The following is a 12,112-nucleotide window of genomic DNA, read 5'->3' as shown; positions in this document are numbered from 1 at the left end:
TAGCTTCACCTGATGACTCATGGAAACAATGTCACGAGCCAATTGGTAAATCTAACAGAAACATTGGCTCAACAAAATTGAAATAAAGATTAAGCGAATAGTGCCCTGACCACTAGAGGTCAGTAATACAAGTATGGAGCTGTGCTTTCTGGACAAGTTGCACATTATCACAACAGGTTTCAGATGCATCAAGCAGAGGCACTTTATTGATGCTCATACATTTAAGACTAGTGTGCAGTTTAAGTTACAGTGAGGGTAGAGAGCATTTAGAGGAAAAGAGAAATAGAAGAGAGGGTGACAACAGCCCCCCCCCTTTCACCATGTCACAGAATTATTCCCATGGCTCCCTTCCCCTGCCTTCATGACCTGCCCATCTCCTCCCAGATTCCTCCTCCTTCAGCCCTCGGCCTCTCCTACCTATCACCTCCCAGCTTATTACATCTTCTTCACCTCCCACTACCTTCCCCCTCTCACCTGGACTCTCAGCTGATCTCACCTATCCCCTGCCTGCATGCGCTCCTCCCTCTACCCTTTTATCTTGGTTTCTGCCCTCTTCCTTTCCAGTCCTGATGAAGGGTCTCAGCTCGACTATTTCTCTCCATGGATGCTGCCTGACCTGCTGAGTTCCTCCACTCCAGATACATCCAGTATCTGCGGAATTTCTTGTGTCTTGTATATTACTCTTAATAAATTTGTTTTCATGCTACCCAGGCTGCTCAGATAGAAATGCTTCCAAAACAAACAGATCTGACCCGAATGTTGTATCCTTGGCAAGAGCTTGGGAAAGCAGTAGAGTGAAGAAGGTTAAAAGCTGCCAGCCCAAAATTTTCAATGAAATTGAGATCCAGCAGCAGACTCACTGTTCCATTCTTTAAGATGGCTATTCCACAGGTTTCACCTTCAACATTCGTGACAACTGAAAATCTGTGCCACCAAAATAAAAGTTGCTTCACAAAGGAAAGGCTGATGCAAAGTTATTCAGTTGTGTTGAAATCATTTTAAAATCCCAGATAGTACCAAGCTGAAAATCTGCACCGATTAATAACACTGTACTTCAAACTAGTTAAGTGCAGCAGCAAAAACACAAGCAGGATATATACCACCACAACATGGAATTAAGGTTTAAATCCACATGAGAATTGTCCTAACTTAGCACTTATGATATTTAGTGACAAGATAAGGTTTCAACGAGTGGCTATTTAGCACAAGTCAACTACAAAATCAATGTCAGCACAAGCCATTTTAAAGAGCTGTAAAAAAAGAGAAAAGTGGTGTGCAGGCTGCACTGAATGCAAGCTATCCAAGCAAAAATTGAAAATTCTGCAGCAAGCAGCTTTGGAACTAAGCTAATTATAACATTTTACTCACAGGCAAAGAAAGAAGTTTTGAAAATTTATATTCCATCCAAGTCAAATAGAGGACCATTTCAGTTTAAACATACTGCATGTAATAAACATTAAACATTGCAAAATGGCCTTGGGAACATTCCATTTGCAGCGGATAGCATTCCAAACATTCACTGATACCACAAGCTGAATTAAATCACAAGTTATCAAAAGCTACTAAAATACAATTTCTCAATTTTACCTATGTTTAATTTCTCTCTTTGGACAAATTGATTTCGATGAGTGTGCACAAAAATTAAAAGTCAAAGCAATGAAAATACAAAATTTAAGGATGCATTAATAATAGGAGGAAAGATCATACTGATTAAATTTAATTTTAATTCCCATCACTGGTGAGAATATCCATGTGAAGCTGTCCAGTCAAAGTGAACATCTAACTCCAAAATGTATACACAAGGAACCAGTCTAGTTACTCTAAGAGTGCACGTCAGTGCCCCTGCAGCTCAGACCACCCAACCTGAACACAAGATGAGAATTGCCTCAATCTTAGAACACAGAACAGCACAGGAACAAGCCCTTCAGCCCACGATGTTGTGCCGAACTAATTAAACCTGGTAATTAAGAGCAGTAGATTTTAACAGAGGGAAAACTGTTAAGGCACACTTAGGTAAGGCAGCAAACCACCCTCTGATGTTCAATTACAATCTGTACTCCATCCTTTTGAATATCTGGTTCAGGATTCAACTTCAATCACACACCTTTCCTACAGCCAGAGCCAAACTCCTGACCTTGGAGGTTTTTAGAAAGATGGAGATACATAGGGCTATGGGGGAATTGGCACAAAAGAATTGAGGCCTGGGGCAGATCAGGCATGATCTTATTGAATAGTAGGGCAGGCTACCCCTGCTATTTTGCAGTGCCTGGCTCTTCCTTTCAAAAGGATATGGGGGACTTTGATCTCTTGGCTATTTGGGTACAAGCATTTCATCCAAACCGTGGCACCAATGACAATTGCTTGGCAAGTCCTGCAATGGGGCTTGAACCCAACATTCTGATTCGAGAATGGAGTCCAGTTGGATATTAGTCATTCTCCTCTATACCCCACTCCAGTTAAACTTCAAATTAAAAACCATCGCCTCCTACTATTCAATTCTACAGTAGTTTCACACAATTAACAAAATCCAGTTGTATCATGAACAGCATTGGAAGCAAAGTTGGGTGGGGGGTGTCATGCTTTGTGGGCAATTAACAGGATTTCAGGCTTCTGAAAACATGTTGAAAAGAAACAAGCATTTTAATACAAGTGTCCAATGCCAAGTAGGATTTTAACCCCATGAAATAAATATGCTGAAATGGTTAACAATATTACTGTATACATGGCAGATTTCAGATAGCACATTTTGTGTGACATTAATAACCCAGAAGCAAGAATAGACCATTCAGTTCCATTGTTTGGAAATCTCAGTTTATCTTTCACCATAGCATCACTTTCATGATTTAATCCATATCACTATATTTTTGGACATCATAAGAATCTATTAATCACTACTTCAAATATACTCAGGTCTGAGGCCACCCAGTTGCTCAGAACCAGAATTTCAAAGATTCACCAAGCTCTGGGTGAAGAAGCTTCTCGTCTCTGCCGAATGGATAAACTGCTGCTATATGTGACCAGACACTACTGCATCTACCCTGCCAAGCTCAAAAGATGACGTACATTTCAATGCCAGTTCCTCTAATTTCTTCTGAAATTCATGAGCATAGATCCACGCTGCTTATTTTCAAGACATCTGTCATCCCACGTATGAGGGTCAACCTTTGTTCACCCACTATCACAAGGATATTCTTCCTTAGGTAGAAAAATGTTTCAGGCAGTAAGACTTCTTTACTCATGCTGGAATCCTGCTGCAATAGAAGGACAAAATACAAATCTGCCTTTATCTGCACCAAAGTTAACTGTACAGGGCCCTTCAACTCTCTCTATTTAAATTCATTTCTTCCTCTCACCCCCAACCAAAGTGAATAATCTTGCCACCTCTCCTCATTATATTTCATCTACCAAGCCTCAATCATTCACTGAGCTTTTCTCAATCTCCCTGAAGTCCTCCCGTGTCTTCACTGAAAGCTAGGTGGCAGTGCATGCTATCAGCAGCAAAACTGATGCATCACACTGCGTCCTCATCCATATTATTGATACAGATTGGTGTCAACAGCTGGGGCCCCAGCACTAAGTCAATTGTGTAAACCTATTTAAATGTAGGAACCCAACTCAAAAGTGTGTAACTCTACCATTATGTGCAACTTGTTTAAGCAGATGAACCAGAAATACACAAATATCACAAGATTTAAATAATACTTCTCCAAATTCAAGAATGAGAAGGGTGTAGAGACGAACACAGCAAGTATCTATACAAGAATAGAGTCAACATGCCACAAGTGCAAGGCAATGCAACTTTCAGTGCAACTCCCTTTGAGGATATTTCACTTGAACAGCCTAGCTGTTGAACTACTCGTGTCACCCATCAGTTCACAATCCTAGTCTCCAACAGGAGCCAAGGAACACAGGTTCAGTATACATACATTTGAAAAAAATTAAAAAGGTCTGTTCATCCATCAGAGCAAACTAAATGGAAATAAGCATATTTTAAATTTAAGTTAGTTTATGAATTGTATCCAGTCACTGGTAAAGAAAAATGATTGGTCCACAAATATTATTTGCATTAAGAAACAATGCAAGAGCTAAAAGTTAGCTGAACCCCATAGTATCTGATAGCTGATATCTTGTATCCAACAAGTGAACCAAACTGCTGGAGATTTCAGATAATGTGAAAATAAGCACTAGATTAAAATTATGTGGAAATTACATAATGTCCAATGAGCCTGTTCAGACATTTTACGCTCGAGGTTCCTTCCACCCACATTTAACACAGCTATTAGCTGAACCATTACCACTGATGGCAGGTTCCACATTTTCATTACTCAGTGAACTTTGAACTCTGTTATTGTTGATTTATTAGTAAATTTTCTTTTATCGACTGTCTTACGTTATGGTCTTCCCACAAGTAGAAATTTATTCATTCAAAACTTCTCATTAATAACTTTCTGCAGGTCATGCCAAAATTCTTAAGTCAGACCCAGGCTATCCATTCATTTCTGACAAGGATAGCCTCTCAGTCTCATCACCCTTGCAAATCATTTCTGCACCCTCTCCAGTACCACTACAAATGCCTGTTAAACTACAAATGACCAGAATAGCGCAGGACTCCAGATCGAACCAAGATTAGATTCCGGTTTAGTGCATCTCTGCTATTTTCAGTTTCACACTTTTGGAAATGCATTACAATGTTTGGTTTTCTTTGTTGATGGCCTGATTAATCCACTTATAGTGCTGCCCCATTCATTACCTTATTTTCCAAACAATACTTTAAACAAAAATCCAGTATGTGTGCTGAAAATTCATTGCTTATTGTACACCTTTTCTGTGTTTATGTACTACTTCTAAAATGTTGCAGCCCTTGCCATCAATCTACTCCCACCATCCATCCCCTCCAATTTGGTGCCATGCACCAATTTAGAAATTGTTTTTGATTCCAAAATACAAGTTGATTATAAGTTGAGAACTAAGATAGTTCCATCACTGATCACTTCAACCTGCACTTTACTCCTGTTCTCTATTCTGCATTGCAGAAACTACAATGTGTCAGATTTGGTTCTCAATTTGAACCAAAGGGAAGTTGCTCAGACAAAAGTAGTTCTTGTAATGGCTTCTTTAATCAGCTTCTTAAAAATGTATGTCCCATTTTCCTATTGATCAAGCATAAAGCAAAACACTAAAGAAAATCAAGGTCATGACTATGTAATGGTATAACCCAAAGTTAAATCTTACTCTTCTGCACTGTTAAAGAGCCTCTACTTAAGCTATTTTATATGCATCAGGACAGAAGACTAAAAAAGAGTAAATTGCTTTCCTATATGACTTTGTATTTTTAGACAATGTTTTCCCTTTAACTCAGAGGATATGCAGTAAACAAAAATCATTGAGAAATTCAAAACAAACCCCAATGTCCACAAATACAAAATAGTTCACCCCCAAACTCCACCATTTAGGTAAATTGGATGAAAACCTTTGAATAGGAAAAAAATAATTGCTTGACTATATGATATTCAGGTTTCAAAATTCCCCATTTTACTTTAATTCTGAATGCTTTTTTGTCTGGTTCAGCAACTAGTTTGGAACAAAATCATAGTTCATCATTTATTTTTATAAACTGAACATATGGTAACTGGTTTATTAGGAGGCAAATACTTTGGCTTCCCCCCACCCCTCAAACAAAAAAGACAAACCACCTTGCTTGAAAAATACTAAAATAGCTACAGGATCAACTCTGGTTTACTTACATTCAGGTTGTTAAAGGTGTCCTTCCCATTAATATTGTCAGCTAATCCAGTGGTTTATTCAATATGAAATGAAGAACAGTGGTAAGAAAGGCTGGGAAATTGATTCTCTCATCCAAACCTTGTTATCTTGGATAAATACAAAAAAAAGACAATTATCACCAGGTTGCTTTTACAAACCTCGTATAAACAGCAGCATGGAAGGAAGCTTGGAGCTGGACAAATAGAATTGTACAAACAGTTGTTCCACTGTACCCGAAGCATTAGTGCTATTTTTCCATGAGATTAATTTATGAAGATCTATGGGTCAAACAGGATGGCATGGGAGAAGTAGCCTCATTCACAAACATAGACCAGTCAAAGACAATGATCTGGTGCTTGCAGATGACTTTGGGATTTTCTTGCAATGATCACATTTTGATCTGCATCCATCCCAACCCCCCACTTCTGACAAAATAATGAGATGGATTCTTTAATTTTGGATGCCAATGGCATTTAATGAAACTGACTAAATTTGAAGTATAGCTATTATGCACAGACTCAAAGACATCTCCATACTGATGAGAATACATCTAAAAAAAAGTTGAATGTATTGTCAGTTTTTAAAAGAAACCTTGAGGTAGAACTTATTTGATTGTCTAATTGGGAGTAGAGGCCAGACTGTTTTCTCCAATCAGAGCCAATCTGAACTTTTCAAAAACAGAATCTTATGGGTCACATGCAGGCCAGAGGTGATGACTATCCAGCCAGAATAACCAGCTTCCAAACTACTAGTTTGTTCTTCAGTTTCTAAGCATCCAAAATCTAGGAAAATCGTTGAATAGGTGCCACAACTAACAGGAATAATTTTGAACTTGGAGCTTCAAACTTTGAAAAGTTAATATGAAACTTTATACACAACCTCTGAGACTCCAGCATGTAGATGTAAAGAATCCACAAGGCCAAAACCAATGTGATAACCCCAATTTTATACAAGCCTCAAAAGCAGTATTTGCTGGTGACTCAACCTTAATCAACTAATTTTAATGTACTAATAGAGCAAGCTGCATTTTATGATGCCTAAACTTAAAAATTTAAATGTCCATTGCTGGCGAGACCAGTTTTAATAATAGTTGTTATTCTTAATATAACCTAAACAATGTTGAAGGGATTCTTGTTGAAAACAACTTTAAGTGATTGGTTTGTGTCATTTTGTTTCTTTGGTCATATTCATTAACAAGAACATTTACATGGTAGCTTTAAACTTGGTAAAAATCTTCCAGTGCAAGCAAGCAAGATTAACTGAGCCACACACTGGACATTTGGGTGACTAATCAAAAGCCTAATGAAATGGGTTGCTACAATTATGTTAAAAAGAGGAAGAAGGGCTTAACGGAGGAAGTTCCAGTGCTCAGGCTTTTCAAAGCACAAAGAGTGAATAAAATCAACCACATGCAAAAAGGACTGAATTGGAGCAGCACAGAAATAGTAATGGTCTGGAGGAGGCTGCTGAGAAAATGAGGGGGGAAAAACAAAAATTACGAAAAAGTCATGTTCAGGCAACGAGCCAAAACATGAATACAGCTGACTTCAGCAATCTAAATTTAAACCATCATTCAGCTCTTTCACTTTCCAGTGAACGTTTGCAAGTGCATCACAATGTAAAAATTGTTTAAATAGAGTACAAGCAGGGATGTCTAGAACCAAGGATCAGTTTCAAAGGTCAGCCATTTAGAAACAAAACGAGGAAAGAGGGCAGTAAACCTCTGGAATTTGAGTGGACTGCAGCAGCTCAGTACATTTGAGACACTGATCAATAGATTTTGGAATATTAAGGAAATCAATAGTTATGGGATTAGTGCAGGAAGAGGCACTGAGCCACTTGATTTTATGGAACTGTATACCAGGGAAAAAAGACAAATGGCTACTCCTGCTTTCCTTTCTTATGGTTTGGTATTCTCTGTATGTTGGCATGTTGTGCATCTGGATTAAGCATCTTAATGCACTTTTTAAACTCCTTCCCTTATTTATGGCTTCATTGTTGGGAAAACCAACATTTCAAAGTGAAACTCCGATGTTCTTCAACCTCATGTGGCAACAGGCTCAGCAGGTAATGTTTGCTGCACTCCCTTTCCACTCACTGAGGACCTGGTTCCCACCCTCCATTTCAACTTCTGATTAAAAATTATACTGTGCAACATCTGGAAAAATTCTCAGGTTTTAAGTTGGGGTTTTAATGGAAAGGACATCCAATATATCAGGAAAATCTGCTAGTCCGACACCACTGAAGACAAGCATGCTGGATTTTCAGAACTTACTGTATGTGTGGCAAAGATACAGGTCATTCAGCCCACAAGTCCAAAGTGGGCGTATGCTCCATGTTCAATGCTTCCAACCCTTCACATAACCTCAGATTTCTTATACAGTACTTCCTTGTGTGTTTAAACCACCATACCCTGCATCCAAGCTATTTGCCACAATGACAGAGTAAAGAGTTCCACATGCAAGCCACTAAACTCTCATGAATTTATTGATGACTTCTTTATACTTATGGCTCCAGTTCTGGACTCACATACATTCACCTCATCAAACCCTAATCAACTTTCTCTGTAACACTATATACTGCATTTTGTTTTCCTTTTGTACTACCTCAAACTACTTGTGTATGAAATGATCTGTCTGGATTGCATGCAAAAGAAAGCTTTTCACTGCATCTCAGTACATGCGACAAGCATAGCAGTTAGCGCAACGCTATTACAGCGCCAGCGATCGGGGTTCAATTCCCGTCGCTGTCTGTAAGGAGTTTGTACATTCTCCCGTGTCTGCGTGGGTTTCCTCCGGGTGCTCCGGTTTCCCCCCACATTCTAAAAAAAGACGTACGGGTAGGTTAATTTGGGTTTAAAATGGGCGATGAGGACTCATTGGGCCGGAAGGGCCTGTTACCACACTGTAAATAAAATATTTTTTAAAAAACTTTAAAAAATTTAAATTTAATTTTTAAAAAATCCTGTCAGATTGTCATTCCCTTCTTTCCACTCTCTGCAACGCTCAAGTTCTTTTCTTACCAAAACCCCAAACTGTGGTTGAAAACTTTGATCAGTTTATAATCTCTGATCTAGTAATACTGAGAATCTCTTCCCCCCCCCCCCCCCCCCCCCCACACTTTCCCCCAGGAGCTTCCACATCCATTTTGTAACACTGACATCAGGATGTCAAAATTAATTTACCTGCTGGTATAAAATAGGAATTTCAAAATATTGAATTTTGATTCACAGGAGTACACTTAGTAAAGTTAATGGAGCCAGTCATTCAACAAGTGAAAATGTGGGGAGTGTTAAGATAACAAGATAAGCACAGCTAAAATGAAGGACACATTTCAAAGTGGAAATGGTAGCTTTTAAACTGATCATGCACACAATGGCTGCACAGACACAGGGCAATACACAGACTAGATTGGTAGCTTTCAACTTTTCTTTGAAAAAGGATAATGTTCTAATACAATGAAAATAACATCAAATATTTCATTATCACACACTACCACGAGACAAAGGCTTTAATGGCGAGCACAACCTTGAGGCAAATGCATTTTGTTCTATGTTTATCTTCAAGAACATTACTGGTTGAAATGTTCCATTCACCATCACCAGGCAACTCACTGCTTTGGCAACAATGTACAATTTCAGTATGCAGTAATGTTACTGGGGGGGGAAGCAAACAAAGTTTCGATTTGGTTTACAAAAAAAAATCCAACTGGTATAAGAGTTTCATTCTGGAAACCGTTCTGCAAGGTTACGCAAGTTGGAATTCACTGGAGCCATATGCACATCTACAATTTTATAGGTGATTATAGCAGGGGCCTATCCAATCATATTCTATGTACTGCATAAATACAGTGTATTCTGCAATAAAATTAAAAATTCATAGTTTAAATAGCTTATGGACTAACAAGAATGAAATTTGACATTAATCTCATGCCTTAATTATTAACATTGGCTTGCTTGTACAAACAGGTGATGGTGGTGGCAGTGGTAAGATAGTGTCTACTTGATCACAAGGATGGGGCCAAGGATGGTGTCAGTACAGCTGAAGGTGTCGATAGCTGCTCAATCTCCATTTATGAACTTGCCCAGGAAGTTCAACATAACATCTTTTTTCCTCCCATTGTATATGGCATATCAGCAAGACAGACCATCGTGGATGACTACTACCTCATTATAGCAACACTATGACCACTTTGCACTACAATGGACTTTTGTTCTAATTGTACAAAAAAAACAATGTTTAATTCATATTTTTCTTGTTAATGTTGTGTCTCTAATACTATGTGCCCGTGATGAGCTGCTGCAAGTTTTCCCACTGCACCTGTGTGTATTACATCAAACTCTACTTGGCTTGATCCTGCTGAACTTCGTGGTGTTGAGATCCATCTTCAAGGCATTGCACTTCAAGGCACCGCAGTCCTGTGGAGTGTCAACTTCCACCCTAAGCTCCAATTGAAGTGTCAGCTCAACAACTTTAACATGGCCACTTCCTCAAAGTCCTTGAACCACATGACATACTTTATTTCCAAACACCACTTGCATTCATCAACAGCCTCTGCCCAAAATCCTGCAATGTTCTTAGTTTTATGGAAATTGAATCCTTCTAAACTTTCTTCAAATCACCTAGAGGCAGGATGTCAAGGGCCATAGTCCACAATCAGAAGGACTTCGAGTATTCCTTTGGCCTGGCAATACTCCAATCAAGGGATTAAATGGGCCAAAATCCAGGCCTCAAGTACGAGTATGGTAGCCCAGGCCCTTCTTTTTTGACATTCATACAACAGGAAGAGATCATTTACTATACCCATGGGTTTTCTAGTATTGTACACAGGCAGGGGTCTCAACTCTTAGTGTCATGGATGATCCTTGTTCAATTTAAACTTGTACATTGATTTCTCCCTTTTACAATAGAGCATTATTTTCCAAAATAATGCAGCTCACCGCGATTAAGCGTTTGATCAGGCAAATAACACCTTCATCCCATGTATGATTTCAACCAACACTCGGAATTTCCTTCCCTTGGCTGGTTCATCAGCACAAGCAGACTTGCCACTCTTTCACATTATGCAAATTTGCACTAACCTTAAACTGATGCAACCATCCATGACTCACACACGAGTTCTGTTTCACCGTTAGCTTTCAAGGGTTCACAAAGAGTTTTGCCCTTCTCCAAGATGATCCTCAGGCTAAGGAACACGTGGCATCAATTTTGAACCTCTGCCCAGTTAATTACTTTTCCATTCCAAAAACACTTCTAATACTTGCTCCATAAGTCACATTGGAATTCATTGGGGATATACGAGATTCTACAGGTACAATCTTTCTCATGTTCTTTGATCCTGTCTTTCACTGTGGAGTTCACTGCAGCCAGCCCAGAGCACAGGAAATCAAAGTTAACATCTGCCTATTTGCATACTGCATCACTAAATCAAGTTTCTCTTCAAATGTGATCGCACACTTTCTAATATCTTCAGGATGGTTGCAGCAGCATCAGTTGAAATTTCAACTTTGTGTAGCTACAATTTGTGATGAGAAAAGCCACCTGCCCTACGCAAGTGGCCGCAAGTAATTCCCATTTAAGAAAATATATAAAACTTTTATTTTAACTAAAAGATGAATTTGTACGGGTGTTTATGTACCCCAGAACATAACTGTATTGTACTCCTGCACCCATTAACTATAATAAACTGGTTAAAAAATTTTAGGACTTTTGAAAATGATTACTTTCCTAAATTTTACTTACTCGGAATTATTCAAGCTGCATTGGAAAATAAAGCCAAGATAAACAAACAGTGTATTCAGCATTTTGTAGAAGTGGTCACATATGAACAGATCAATAACAGCAAAGAACCAACACCATCTGTCAAGATGTACAGATGCAATTAGTGAAAAAGTACCTTTGTTAGGATAGATCAGCTTGTGATGAGACTCAAGGACCACATCCACCCGAGTGCCTTTTTCTGGCTTTGCCGAGAGGTGGTTCCCAAGATACAGCAAGCCATCAAGGCTTTCCATGGTCTTGTGGTGGACCTTTTATTGCAAGATGGCAGTATTGTACAGTCTGGCCAGTTGATAGGGGTCATTTTGTGGAATGGCAAGGCCCATTCCCTTGCATGCTTTAAGTGAACAAGGCAATAATGTGAGCACACCCATGCATCTGCATATGAGTTCAATTACTGAAGTTGGGGTGACTATAGTTCTGCATGGGAGGCAACATTTGTCTGGTTGATTAGTTCTACTCCAGTAGGTCCATCAGAAGGTGCAACACCGCAGCAAGATTAAAGTGTTCAGGCAATGATGCAGCCTTCCTTGGCATGTCTGCACTTGGATAGTTGGTTGTGGACCCACTGG

The 12,112-nt window shown here is 39.0% G+C and overlaps 1 protein-coding gene across 4 annotated transcripts in view; it reads right to left on the bottom strand.

Annotated features, from left to right (window-relative positions):
- The window catches only part of csk (C-terminal Src kinase), a 106,341-nt gene that overhangs the window by 69,188 nt on the left and 25,041 nt on the right, over positions 1-12,112 (bottom strand). For 2 of the 4 annotated variants that reach the window (XM_052042668.1, XM_052042667.1), the window contains exon 3: positions 5,745-5,870. The exons of the other annotated variants lie outside the window; for them this stretch is intronic. The gene's annotated coding sequence lies outside the window, so the exon portion shown is untranslated. The remainder of the gene's footprint in view (positions 1-5,744; positions 5,871-12,112) is intronic. 4 annotated transcript variants of the gene reach the window in all.

This window comes from Pristis pectinata, chromosome 32, assembly GCF_009764475.1.
Source record: "Pristis pectinata isolate sPriPec2 chromosome 32, sPriPec2.1.pri, whole genome shotgun sequence".
NCBI classification, from domain to species: domain Eukaryota; kingdom Metazoa; phylum Chordata; class Chondrichthyes; order Rhinopristiformes; family Pristidae; genus Pristis; species Pristis pectinata.
This window is presented reverse-complemented; position numbering and strand designations above follow the sequence as displayed.